A 12480-nucleotide genomic window follows, 5' to 3' on the forward strand; every position below is an offset into this window, starting at 1 on the left:
ATGTTTCCTCTTTTATCCCTGATTAGCCCTACCTTGACTCTAGTCATCCTCCTGTTCTTCATTTATGTGTACAATGCCTTAGGGATAACTTTAATCCTACTCACCAAGGCCTTCTCACGTCTACTTCTCACTCTCCTAGATACTTAAGCTTCTTCCCGCCTACCTCAAAACTCTCCAGATCTGTCTGATCTATGCCTCCTATTCTTAAGCACGCTTCCTTCTTCCTCTTGACTAGATGTTCTTGTCAACCATTGTTCCTTCACCCTACCATCCTTTCCCTGCCTCAATGAGACAAGCCTATCCAGAACCCTCTGCGTGCTTCCAAAACAACCTCCACATTTCCATTCTGTATTTCCCTGTGTACATCTATTCCCAGTTGACACTCCCAAATTCCTTGCTAATGCATCATAATTCACCATCTCTCAATTAAATATTTTTCCATACCATCTGCTCCTACTCTTGTCGAAGGCTATGCTAAAAACTGGGGAATGTGGTCACTATCTTCAAAATGCTCACCCAAGAGATCTGTCACCTGACCAGGTTAATTGCCTAGCAGCTAATCCAATATGGCCTCTCTTCTAGTTGGCCTGCCAACCTGCAGATTTAAAAAACGAGCAGGCCTGCTGGAATTTTCTGCAGAGCTTGATACCACTTAGGTTATTGGGCACAAAAGCAGACATGTAGGATGGAGTTGTCTGTCAACTATAGCAAAGACAGAACCATTATTATGGAAAAATACTTCAGGAAACTAGTGTGAAAAGTCTAAAGAAACTAGATATGACGGAAGAAGAGGAACAAAGAGAATGAAATGGAGTACTCACTGGAAACAGGATGGATGCTCATATTCTCAATATTTCCATAAGACCATAAGATAAAGGAGCAGAAGTCGGCTATTCGGCCCATCGAGTCTGCTCCGCCACTTTATCATGAACTGATCCATTCTCCCATTTAGTCCCACTCCCCCGCCTTCTCACCATAACCTTTGATGCCCTGGCTACTCAGATACATATCAATCTCTGCCTTAAATCCACCCAATGACTTGGCCTCCACTGCTACCCGTGGCAACAAATTCCATAGATTCACCACCCTCTGGCTAAAAAAATTTCTTCACATTTCTGTTCTGAATGGGCGCCCTTCAATCCTTAAGTCATGCCCTCTCGTACTAGACTCCCCCATCATGGGAAACAACTTTGCCTCATCCACTCTGTCCATGCCTTTCAACATTCGAAATGTTTCTATGAGGTCTCCCCTCAGTCTTCTAATCTCCAAGGAATACAGTCCAAGGGCGGACAAACGTTCCTCATATGTTAACCCTCTCATTCCCGAAATCATTCTAGTGAATCTTCTCTGTACCCTCTCCAACGTCGGCACATCCTTTCTTAAATAAGAAGACCAAAACTGCCCACAGTACTCCAAGTGAGGTCTCACCAGCGCCTTATAGAGCCTCAACATCACATCCCTGCTCCTATACTCTATTCCCCTAGAAATGAATGCCAACATTGTATTCACCTTCTTCACTACTGACTCAACCTGGAGGTTAAACTTAAGGATATCCTGTACGAGGACTCCCAAGTTCCGTTGCATCTCAGAACTTTGAATTCTCTCCCCATTTAAATAATAGCCTGTCCGTTTATTTTTTCTGCCAAAGTGCATAACAATACACTTTCCAACATTGTATTTCATTTTCCATTTCCTTGCCCATTCTTCCAATCTATCCAAGTCTCTCTGCAGACTCTCTGTTTCCTCAGCACTACCGACCCCTCCACCTATCTTCGTATCATCAGCAGACTTAGCTACAACGCCATCTATTCCATAATCCAAATCGTTGATGTACAATGTAAAAAGAAGTGGTTCCAACACGGACCCCTGTGGAACACCACTGGTAACCGGAAGCCAACCAGAATAGGATCCCTTTATTCCCACTCTCTGTTTCCTGCCAATCATCCAACGCTCTATCCACATATGTAACTTTCCCATAATTCCATGGGCTCTTATCTTGTTAAGTAGCCTCATGTGTGGTACCTTGTCAAAGGCCTTCTGAAAATCCAAATATACAACATCCACTGCATCTCCCTTGTCTAGCCTACTTGTAATTTCCTCAAAAAATTGTAATAGGTTTGTCAGGCAGGATTTTCCTTTAAGGAATCCATGCTGAGTTCTGCCTATCTTGTCATATGCTTACAGGTACTCCGTAACCTCATCCTTGACAATCGACTCCAACAACTTCCCAACCACTGATGTCAAGCTAACAGGTCTATAATTTCCTTTTTGCTTCCTTGCCACCTTCTTAAATAGCGGAGTGACATTTGCAATCTTCCAGTCCTCCGGAACCATGCCAGAATCTATCGACTTTTGAAAGATCATTGCTAATGCCTCCGCAATCTCCACAGCTACTTCCTTCAGAACACGAGGGTGCATTCCATCTGGTCCAGGAGATTTATCTACCTTAAGACTATTTAGCTTCCATAGTACTTTCTCTGTCGTAATTGTGACTGCGCACACTTCTCTTCCCTGCCACCCTTGAGTGTCCGGTATACTGCTGATGTCTTCCTCAGTGAAGACTGATGCAAAATACTTGTTCAGTTCCTCCGCCATCTCCTTATCTCCCATTACAATTTCTCCAGCATAATTTTCTATCGGTCCTATATCTACTCTCACCTGTCTTTTACTCTTTATATACTTGAAAAAGCTTTTAGTATCCTCTTTGATATTATTTGCTAGCTTCCTTTCATAGTTAATCTTTTCCCTCTTAGTGACCTGCTTAGTTTCCTTTTGTAAGCTATTAAAAACTTCCCAATCCTCTGTCTTCCCACTAATTTTTGTTTCCTTGTATGCCCTCTCCTTTGCTTTAACTTTGGCTTTGACTTCTCTTGTCAACCACGGTTGCATCCTTTTTCCATTCGAAAATTTCTTCTTTTTTGGAATATACCTGCCTTGCACCTTCCTCACTTCTCACATAAACTCCAGCCACTGCTGCTCTGCCGTCTTTCCCGTCAGTGTCCCTTCCCAGTCAACTTTGGCCAGATCCTCTCTCATGCCACTGTAATTTCCTTTACTCCACTGAAACACCGACACATCAGATTTCGGCTTCTCTTTTTCAAATTTCACAGTGAACTCAATCATGTTATGATCACTGCCTCCAAAAGGTTCCTTCACCTCAATCTCTCTAATCACCTCCGGTTCATTATACAATACCCAATCCAGTACAGCAGATCCCCTAGTGGGCTCAACAACAAGCTGTTCTAAAAAGCCATCTCGCAGACATTCTACAAATTCTCTCTCGAGATCCAGTGCCGACCTGATTTTCCCAATCCACTCGCATGTTAAAATCCCCACAATTATCCATAATACTTCCCTTCTGACAAGACTTTTCTATTTCCAGTTGTAATTTGTAGTCCACATCACTGCAGCTGTTTGGAGGCCTATAAATAACTGCCATCAGGGTCCTTTTACCCCTGCAATTTCTTAGCTCAACCCATAAAGATTCTGTACCTTCAGATCCTATATCACCTCTTTCTAATGATTTAATATCATTTCTTACCAATAAGGTCATGCCTCCCCTTCTGCCTACCTTCCTATCCTTCCGATACACCATGTATCCTTGGATGTTCAGCTCCCAGAGACATGCATCCTTTAGCCAGGTCTCAGTGATGGCCACAATATCATACCTGTCATCCCACACCATGATGTTCTGAGGGCCCTGCATTTCATTGTTGAAAAGTGGCACAACCAGAGCCCTTCCAGCCCACTCTCCTTAACTTGGCTATACCTGGTCTTACTCTGAATAATCACTTCAGTTCCACTCATTTTTTTCAAAGGCACAGCTATGGTAACTCACATAAGCCCATTATATTCCTTTTTCTACAAGAGTACATGGATCATTTCTTGTTTTAGCCCTACGTGGGGTGATGAACAGAAGATTCTGTGGCCGCAAAAGAGAAGCCAGGATGGTGTGTTGCCTCTCAGACGCTAGGGTCAAGGATGTCCCAGAGCAGCTGCAGAAGATTCTCAAGAGGGTGGGTGAGCAGCCAGAGGTGGTGATGCACATTGGTATCAATGTCTTCCATCAAAAGGAGCAAGAGATCCTATACAGTGAGCGTAGGGAGTTAAGGAAGATGCTGAATAGGAGGACCTCCAAGGTAGTAATCTCTGGATTACTCTACATACTATGGGTTAGTCAAGGCAGGAATGGGATGATGGTACAGATGAATGAGAGGCTACGGAAGTGGTGCAGGGGACAGAGATTCAGATTGGGATCTCTTCTGGGGAGGGCATGACCTGTACAAAAAGTACAGGTTGCACCTGAACCCAAGGAAGACCAATATCTTTATGGGCAGATTTGTTAGAGCTGTTGGGGAGGGCTTATTTGACAGGGGGGTTGAACTAGAGTGACAGGCTGAGGGTGGGACCGTTGATTTACAAATTAATGCCTTGTGTAGTGAGACTGTGAGGAAGGACAGGCAGATGATAGGATAAAATTGCTGTCAGTGAGATGAGTTCAAGTGTAACATTGGACAAAATTGAGAAAGGTGATGAATACAGGACTGAAGGTGTTATATTTGAATGAATGCACTATATGGAATAAGGTGGATGATCTTGAACTGGAGTTAGTGATTGGCAGGTATTTCATTGTGATCTCACTGAGTTGAGACTGAAGGATGAATGTAGTTGAGAGCTTAATATCCAAGGATACATGTTGCATTAAAAGGACAGGCAGGAAGGCAGAGAGGCCAGGTGACTCAAAACCTCAGAAAGAGATGACATAGATGTAGAATCCTTATGGGACGAGTTAAGAAACTGCATGGGTAAAAAGACCCCGATGGGAGTTACATACAGGACACTGAACAGTAGCCAGAATGTGTGATATAAATCACAGCAGGAGATAGAAAAGGCATGCATTAAGGGCAATGTTAAAATAGACCCGGGGGAATTTCAATATGCAGATAGATTGCGAAAATTAGGTTGATGCTGGATTCCAAGAGAGGATTTGTGGAATGTCTACTAGATGCCTTTTTAGAGCAGCTCATGCTTGAGTGAACTGGGGGAAATGAAATTCTAGATTGGTTGCTAGTGTTATGAACCAGATTTGATTAAGGAGCTGAAGATAAAGGAAGTGTTAAAAGGCTATTGTTTTGCTATTGTCACAGGTAGCAAGGTAAAGTGAAAATTCTCATCTTACAGAACAAGGTATTACAGCAATGCATTGAGGTACGACAAGGTAAAACAATAACAGAAGGCAGAATTAAGTGTTACATTTACAGTGAAATGCCGTACAGTTTGACAATAAGTATAAGGTCATAATGAGATAGATTGTGAACTAAATTACATCTTAATGTACTAAGGACATGTGCTGCATCTAAATAGGATGCTTTCTATGGTACATCGATAAAAATTAGTGATGGGCAAAGAGGACTTGACAAATTTCTATAGTCTCTTGAGGAAACAGATGTTTTGGTGATCTTTCTTGGCCAAGGGTTCTACATGGTTGGAACGGGAAAAGATTCACTCTTAGGAACTTGAAGCTCTCAACATCAGCACTGTTGATATAAACAGAAGTATGTAAACTGCCCCCTTTCCCCGAAGTAAATGAATAGCTCTTCTGTTTTGCTGATTTGGAGACACTATGTCACTGGCATCTCTACCTCCTTCCCGCACATTGTTATGAGATACAACCCATTACAGTGATACCACCTGCAAACTTGCAGATGGAGTTAGAGTAAATTCTGGCTGCACCACTGAGGGTATAGAAGATGAGGATGCAACCTTTTGGGGCACCAGGGCTTGGAATAGTCATGGTGGTGTTGCTGCTTATCCTTAGTGATTGAGGTCTGTTGGCCAGGATATCAATGATACAGTTGCAAAGTGATGTGTTCAGCCCTAGGTCTAGAAGCGTGGAATTATAGTACTGAAGGCATTACAAAATTGTTGTAAATAAACAATAATCTAACATGTGTCTTTGCTATCCAGATGATCCAAAGAAAAGCGTGGACCCAGGAAGGTAGTGCCTACCATAGACTTCTTTCAGTAGCAGATGAATTGCTGTCGGTCAAGTTTGTCTGGAAGGCTGGATTTAATATGGGCCATGACCAGACTCTTGAAGTACCTCATGATGATGGAAGTCAGAGCCACTGGGCAGTAATCAGATAGGCGTGTTGCTTTGTTTTCCCTAGGTACCAGCATAATAGTGTTCTTCTTACAGCAGAAGGGAACCTTATATTGAAGCAAGGAGAGGTTAAAGATATCGGCAAATTACCTCACCAGCTGATGTGTACAGGATCCAAGGACACGACCGGAGGCAACATCTGGGCAAGATGCTTTCTACAGGTTCACCATCTTGAAGACTCACACCCACAACAGTGACTGTGGGTTCAGGTGCTTTGGAGTCCGTTGATGTGGGTGGTGAAATACCAATCCCCTCCCATTCAAAACACGCATGAAGGCCATTGGGAAGGAATGTACAGTTGCTAGCAAGGCTGCCCAATTTTTTTTAAAGCCCGTAAGCCCTGTGCAACTGGGGAAGAAGAACTTAAAGGGGACTTGATGTGTAACAATCCCTGCACACCCACCCCTTACCTTCTTTATTGTTCCAATGCAAGCCCAGTGTCCCTCATCTTTTAATTAGGTAAATTACAAACTTGATACTTAATTGAGTTTAGCAATTTCTATTTCCAAGATAAACAGCCATTCTCCCTCCCACATTGGTGCAGATGTAGATGAACCTTCATTTGAATTTGTCTACTAATCACTTTATTACAACTGCCTGCATTGGTCTGCACTCTCACAGATACATCCTTTGATCTCCCCACCTCCACATCTGCAACTTAAAACGGGTTTTGTCTTCTCACTTTTCCAGTTCTTATAAAGGTCCTGGATATGAACATAGTACAGCACAGTACAGGCCCTTCAGCCCACAATGTTGTGCTGACCCTCAAACCCTGCCTCCCATATACCCCCCCCACCTTAAATTCCTCCATATACCTGTCTAGTAGTCTCTTAAATTTCAATAGTGTATCTGCCTCCACCACTGACTCAGGCAGTGCATTCCACGCACCAACCACTGAGTAAAAAACCTTCCCCTAATATCCCCCTTGAACTTCCCACCCCTTACCTTAAAGCTATGTCCTCTTGTATTGAGCAGTGGTGTCCTGGAGAAGAGGCACTGGCTCTCCACTCCATCTATTCCTCTTAATATCTTGTACATCTCTATCAGGTCTTCTCTCATCCTCCTCCTCTCCAAAGAGTAAAGCCCTAGCTCCCTTAATCTCTGATCATAATCCACACTCTCTAAACCAGGCACCATCCTGGTAATCTCCTCTGTACCCTTTCCAATGCTTCCACATCCTTCCTATAGTGAGGCGACCAGAACTGGACACAGTACTCCAAGTGTGGCCGAAGTGTGGCCTAAGAGTTTTATAGAGCTGCATCATTACCTCGCGATTCTTAAACTCTATCCCTCGATTTATGAAAGCTAACACCCCATAAGCTTTCTTAACTACCCTATCTACCTGTGAGGCAACTTTCAGGGATCTGTGGAGATATACCCCCAGATCCCTCTGCTCCTCCACGCTACCAAGTATCCTGCCATTTACTTTGTACTCTGCCTTGGAGTTTGTCCTTCCTCACACTTCTCTGGGTTGAACGCCATTTGCCACTTCTCAGCCCACTTCTGCATCCTATCAATGTCTCTCTGCAATCTTTGACAATCTTCTACACTATCTACACCACCACCAACCTTTGTGTCATCTGCAAACTTGCCAACCCACCCTCCTACCCAACATCCAGGTAGTTAATAAAAATCATGAAAAGTAGAGGTCCCAGAACCGATCCTTGTGGGAGACCACTAGTCACAACCCTCCAATCTGAATGTACTCCCTCCACCACCATCCTCTGCCTTCTGCAGGCAAGCCAACTCTGAATCCACCTGGCCAAACTTCCCTGGATCCCATGCCTTCTAACTTTCTGAATAAGCCTACCATGTGAAACCTTGTCAAATGCCTTACTAAAATCCATGTAGATCATATCCACTGCACTACCCACATCTATATGCCTGGTCACCTCCTCAAAGAACTCTATCAGGCCTGTTAGACACGATCTTCCCTTCACAAAGCCATGTTGACTGTCCCTGATCAGACCACGATTCTCTAAATGCCCATAGATCCTATCTCTAAGAATCTTTTCCAACAGCTTTCCCACCACAGACGCAAGGCTCACTGGTCTACAATTACCCAGGCTATCCCTACTACCTTTTTTGAACAAGGAGACAACATTCGCCTCCCTCCAATCCTCCGGTACCATTCCCGTGCACAACAAGGACATAAGGATCCTAGCCAGAGGCTCAGCAATCTCCTCCCTCGCCTCATGGAGCAGCCTGAGGAATATTCCGTCACGCCCCAGGGACTTGTCCATCCTAATGTATTTTAACAACTCCAACACCTCCTCTCCCTTAATATCAACATGCTCCAGAACATCAACCTCACTCATATTGTCCTCACCATCAAGTTCCCTCTCATTGGTGAATACCGGAGAAGTATTCATTGAGGACCTCGCTCACTTCCACAGCCTCCGAGCACACCTTCCCACCTTTATCTCTAATTGGACCTACCTTCACTCCTGTCATCCTTTTGTTCTTCACATAATTGAAGAATGCCTTGGGGTTTTCCTTTACCCTACTCGCCAGGGCCTTCTCATGCCCCCTTCTTGCTCTTCTCCGCCCCTTAAGCTGCTTTCTTGCTACCTTATATTCCTCAATAGACCCATCTGACCCCTGCTTCCTAAACCTCATGTATGCTGCCTTCTTCCACCTGACTAGATTTTCCACCTCACTTGTCACCCATGGTTCCTTCACCCTACCATTCTTCATCTTCCTCACTGGGACAAATTTATCCTTAACATCCTGCAAGAGATCCCTAAACATTGACCACATGTCCATAGTACATTTCCCTGCAAAAATATCATCCCAATTCACACCCGCAAGTTCTAGCCTTATAGCCTGATAATTTGCCCTTCCCCGATTAAAAATTTTCCTGTCCTCTCTGATTCTATACATTTCCATGATAATGCTAAAGGCCAGGGAGCAGTGGTCACTGTCCTCCAGATGCTCACCCACTGAGAGATCTGTGACCTGACCCGGTTCATTACCTCATACTAGATCTAGTATGGCATTCCCCCTAGTCGGCCTGTCCACATACTGTGACAGGACTTCATCCTGGACACACATAACAAACTCTGCCCTGTCTGAACCCTTGGAACTACTCAGGTGTCAATCAATATTAGGGAAGTTAAAGTCACCCATAACAACCTGTTATTTTTGCACCTTTGCAAAATCTGCCTCCCAATCAGCTCCTCGGTATCTCTGCTGCTACCAGGGGGCCTATAGAATACTCCCAATAGAGTAACTGCTCCCTTCCTGTTCCCAACTTCCACCCATACTGACTCAAAAGAGGATCCTGCTACATTACCCACCCTTTTTGTAGCTGTAATAGTATCCCTGACCAGTAATGCCACCCCTCCCCCCCTCCCCCCCCCATCCCTTTTAAAGCATTGAAATCCAGGAATATTGAGAATCCATTCCTGCCCTGGTGCCAGCCAAGTCTCTGTAATGGCCACTACATCATAATTCCATGTATGTATCCAAGCTCTCAGTTCATCACCTTTATTCCTGATGCTTCTTACATTGAAGTACATGCACTTTAGCCCTTCTACCTTTACATCCTTTATTCTGTTTCTCTTTCCTCAAAGCCTCTCTATATGTTAGATCTGGCTTTACTCCATGCACTTCTTTCACTGCTCTATCGCTCCAGGTCCCATCCCCCTTGCAAATTAGTTTACACCCTCCCGAACCATGCTAGCAAACCTACCTGCAAGGATATTGCTCCCCCTCAAGTTCAGGTGCAACCCATCCAATCTGTACAGGGCCCACCTTCCCCAGAAGAGATCCCAATGAACCAAAAATCTAAAACCCTGCCCCCTGGACCAACTCCTCAGCCACACATTCAACTGCCATCTCCTCCAGTTCTCACCATCACTATCATGTAGCACTGGCAGCAAGCCTAATAATGCCACCCTTGAGGTCCTGTTCTTCAGCCTTCTGCCTAGTTCCTACTTTGTTCACTAATGATATTACCAGAAGTGTTGACATTTTATACAGTAATTCCAGCAATTACAGCTTTGTGCTACTGAGATATTCTTTTCTTTAGAAAAAATAGCAATAACTTGAAAGGGAATATACTAAAATATCCCAAACTTTATAGGCATGTTTAGTAATATTCAAATTTCCAAATTAATTTAGCAAGCAGTCCTTTTCATTTTGTTCCAGATTCTTTTCTCAGTCACTAATGCAAAAGTAAAAGGGCGGATCTGTATTTAATTTCCTGCAGATGGATCTTCTCTGGCCATAAAAGGCTGTATATTTGCCTACGGAGCGATCACAGCTGAAGATCTTCTCAGATACAACATTAAAAACTGAACTCAGTTTAACCTTGCTGCCGTCAGTCTGAATAGAAAACTTACATTTTCCTTCATATCTAACACAAATACAACAAACATGCCACTGATATATCTGGAGATCAAAAGTGAGCAAAAAAAAGTTTCTAAGCAAACATATGGTAATATTAAGCAAATGATCTTGATCTAGCTAAGCAAAAAAAAAATTGAAGATCAAAGCAAATTGTCTATTGGGGATCTGAAATCAAAAGAGTTAATATTTCAGGTCGAAGACAGAATTCTGAAGAGTCTCCCAATTTGAAATGTTAAGTTTGTTCCTCTTTCAAGTGATATTACTCATCATGCTGAGTGTTTCTAACATTTTGTTTTGAATTGGATAAAACACAGAGATGGACTGTCATGCCATAAACTAGTTCAACCTGAACCTTTCTTCAGACTATAAACCTAACAACATAGTTGGGTCCAAAAAAATGACCTTTAATTGCAGCCATGTTGCACTAACAGCTCATGTCCTTTGTGAAATGCAGGCAGATGCTAAATTAACTACATGTAGGTAATCAACAATCAAAATTACTAGATAATTTTTCCTGCTTTATTCTACTAGTTATTTTAACCATCCTTGAATGCAAATGGTCTTTTCTTCACCAAAACTACAGCTAGTTATTCCTTACTTTCACAATACACAAACTTTGCTCTTTTCTAATTTTGAAATTAGACTTGGCTAACCGTTCCAACAATAAGCAGCGATTTTCATTGAATTGCTTTACCTTTATGCTCAGTGAATTGTTGAGAGGAGTTGAGTTGACAACGTGGCATGAGAGTACAAATAAGGATCTCACTTTGAAAGGGGTGGTACGGTAGCATAGTTGTTAGCACAACGCTTTACATTACCAACAACCCGGGAACTGCCTGTAAGGAGTTTGTACATTCTCCCCGTGACTGTGTGCGTTTCCTCTGGATGCTCTCGTTTCCTCCCACAATCCAAAGAGCTACCAGTTGGGTAGGTTAATTGGTCATTGTAAATTGCCCTGTGATTAGGGTAGAATTAAATTGGGAGATTGCTGGGAGGAGTGGGGTCGATGGGCCAAAAGGACCTATTCTGTGCTGTATCTCAGTAAATAAAACAAATAAAAGTTAATTTTTACCAAGCCACCCTGGAAGAAAATGCTTTACTAGTAATTGCCAACTACGTCTCATATGTAAATTTTTGCTGGCTTGCCTGTATTACAGCAGTACTTTGTTAACTAATCTTTTGATGTTGGACGTCAAATTCCTGCCACTATCCATGATGGAGAATTGGTTTAATTCTGCGACATTTGGTGCAGACATTTTGGGCTGAAAGCCCACCTTTTGTGCTGGCCTGTTCCTTGTTCGATCACCACAAAATACTGTAATGCTTCATGCAAAACATCAACACTACTCACCCACAGGCAATAAATATTCAATCATGGCCTTGCTAGTTACTTTTCATATCATATAAGTGAATAAAAGAATTACTCTAAAAAGAGACCAACACTTTGTGATAGAAAATATCAAATAAGGAATCTCAAGTCTAAAGCTGACAACAATGAAACAGTTTAATTCTATTGAGTAAATCTTATTTTGAGAACTTAAAACTATGGCCGTCAGCAAAAACAGCCAGGCTATTACTTTGGCAAGCTCTTCTGTTAGGAGTTGTAGCATGTAACAGAGTCATAAATAAGTTACATTTCCAGAAGACCATCATCGTCCTTAGATCACACTGGTTTGCGCTTTGGCAGCCATAGTTAGGGTAGGTGGGGTTTCTGATGGCTGTATAATGACCTATCATTACAAAGGCATCAGAAACACAGTCTCTCAAAGAGTCAAATAACCAACAATCAAAACTGCAGTTTATACAGAAATCACTGAGGTGGGCCATTATCACCGGCTGATTTTATCACACGCAGCCTAGGATAGATTAGAAGAAAAAGTTCCCAAACAGTAACTGACAATCAAGCATACTAGTATGTGTTACAAGTGTTCTGAAGGCACACAGTATTCCTTCATGAAATAATA

Source organism: Mobula hypostoma, chromosome 13 (assembly GCF_963921235.1).
Source record: "Mobula hypostoma chromosome 13, sMobHyp1.1, whole genome shotgun sequence".
NCBI lineage: Eukaryota > Metazoa > Chordata > Chondrichthyes > Myliobatiformes > Myliobatidae > Mobula > Mobula hypostoma.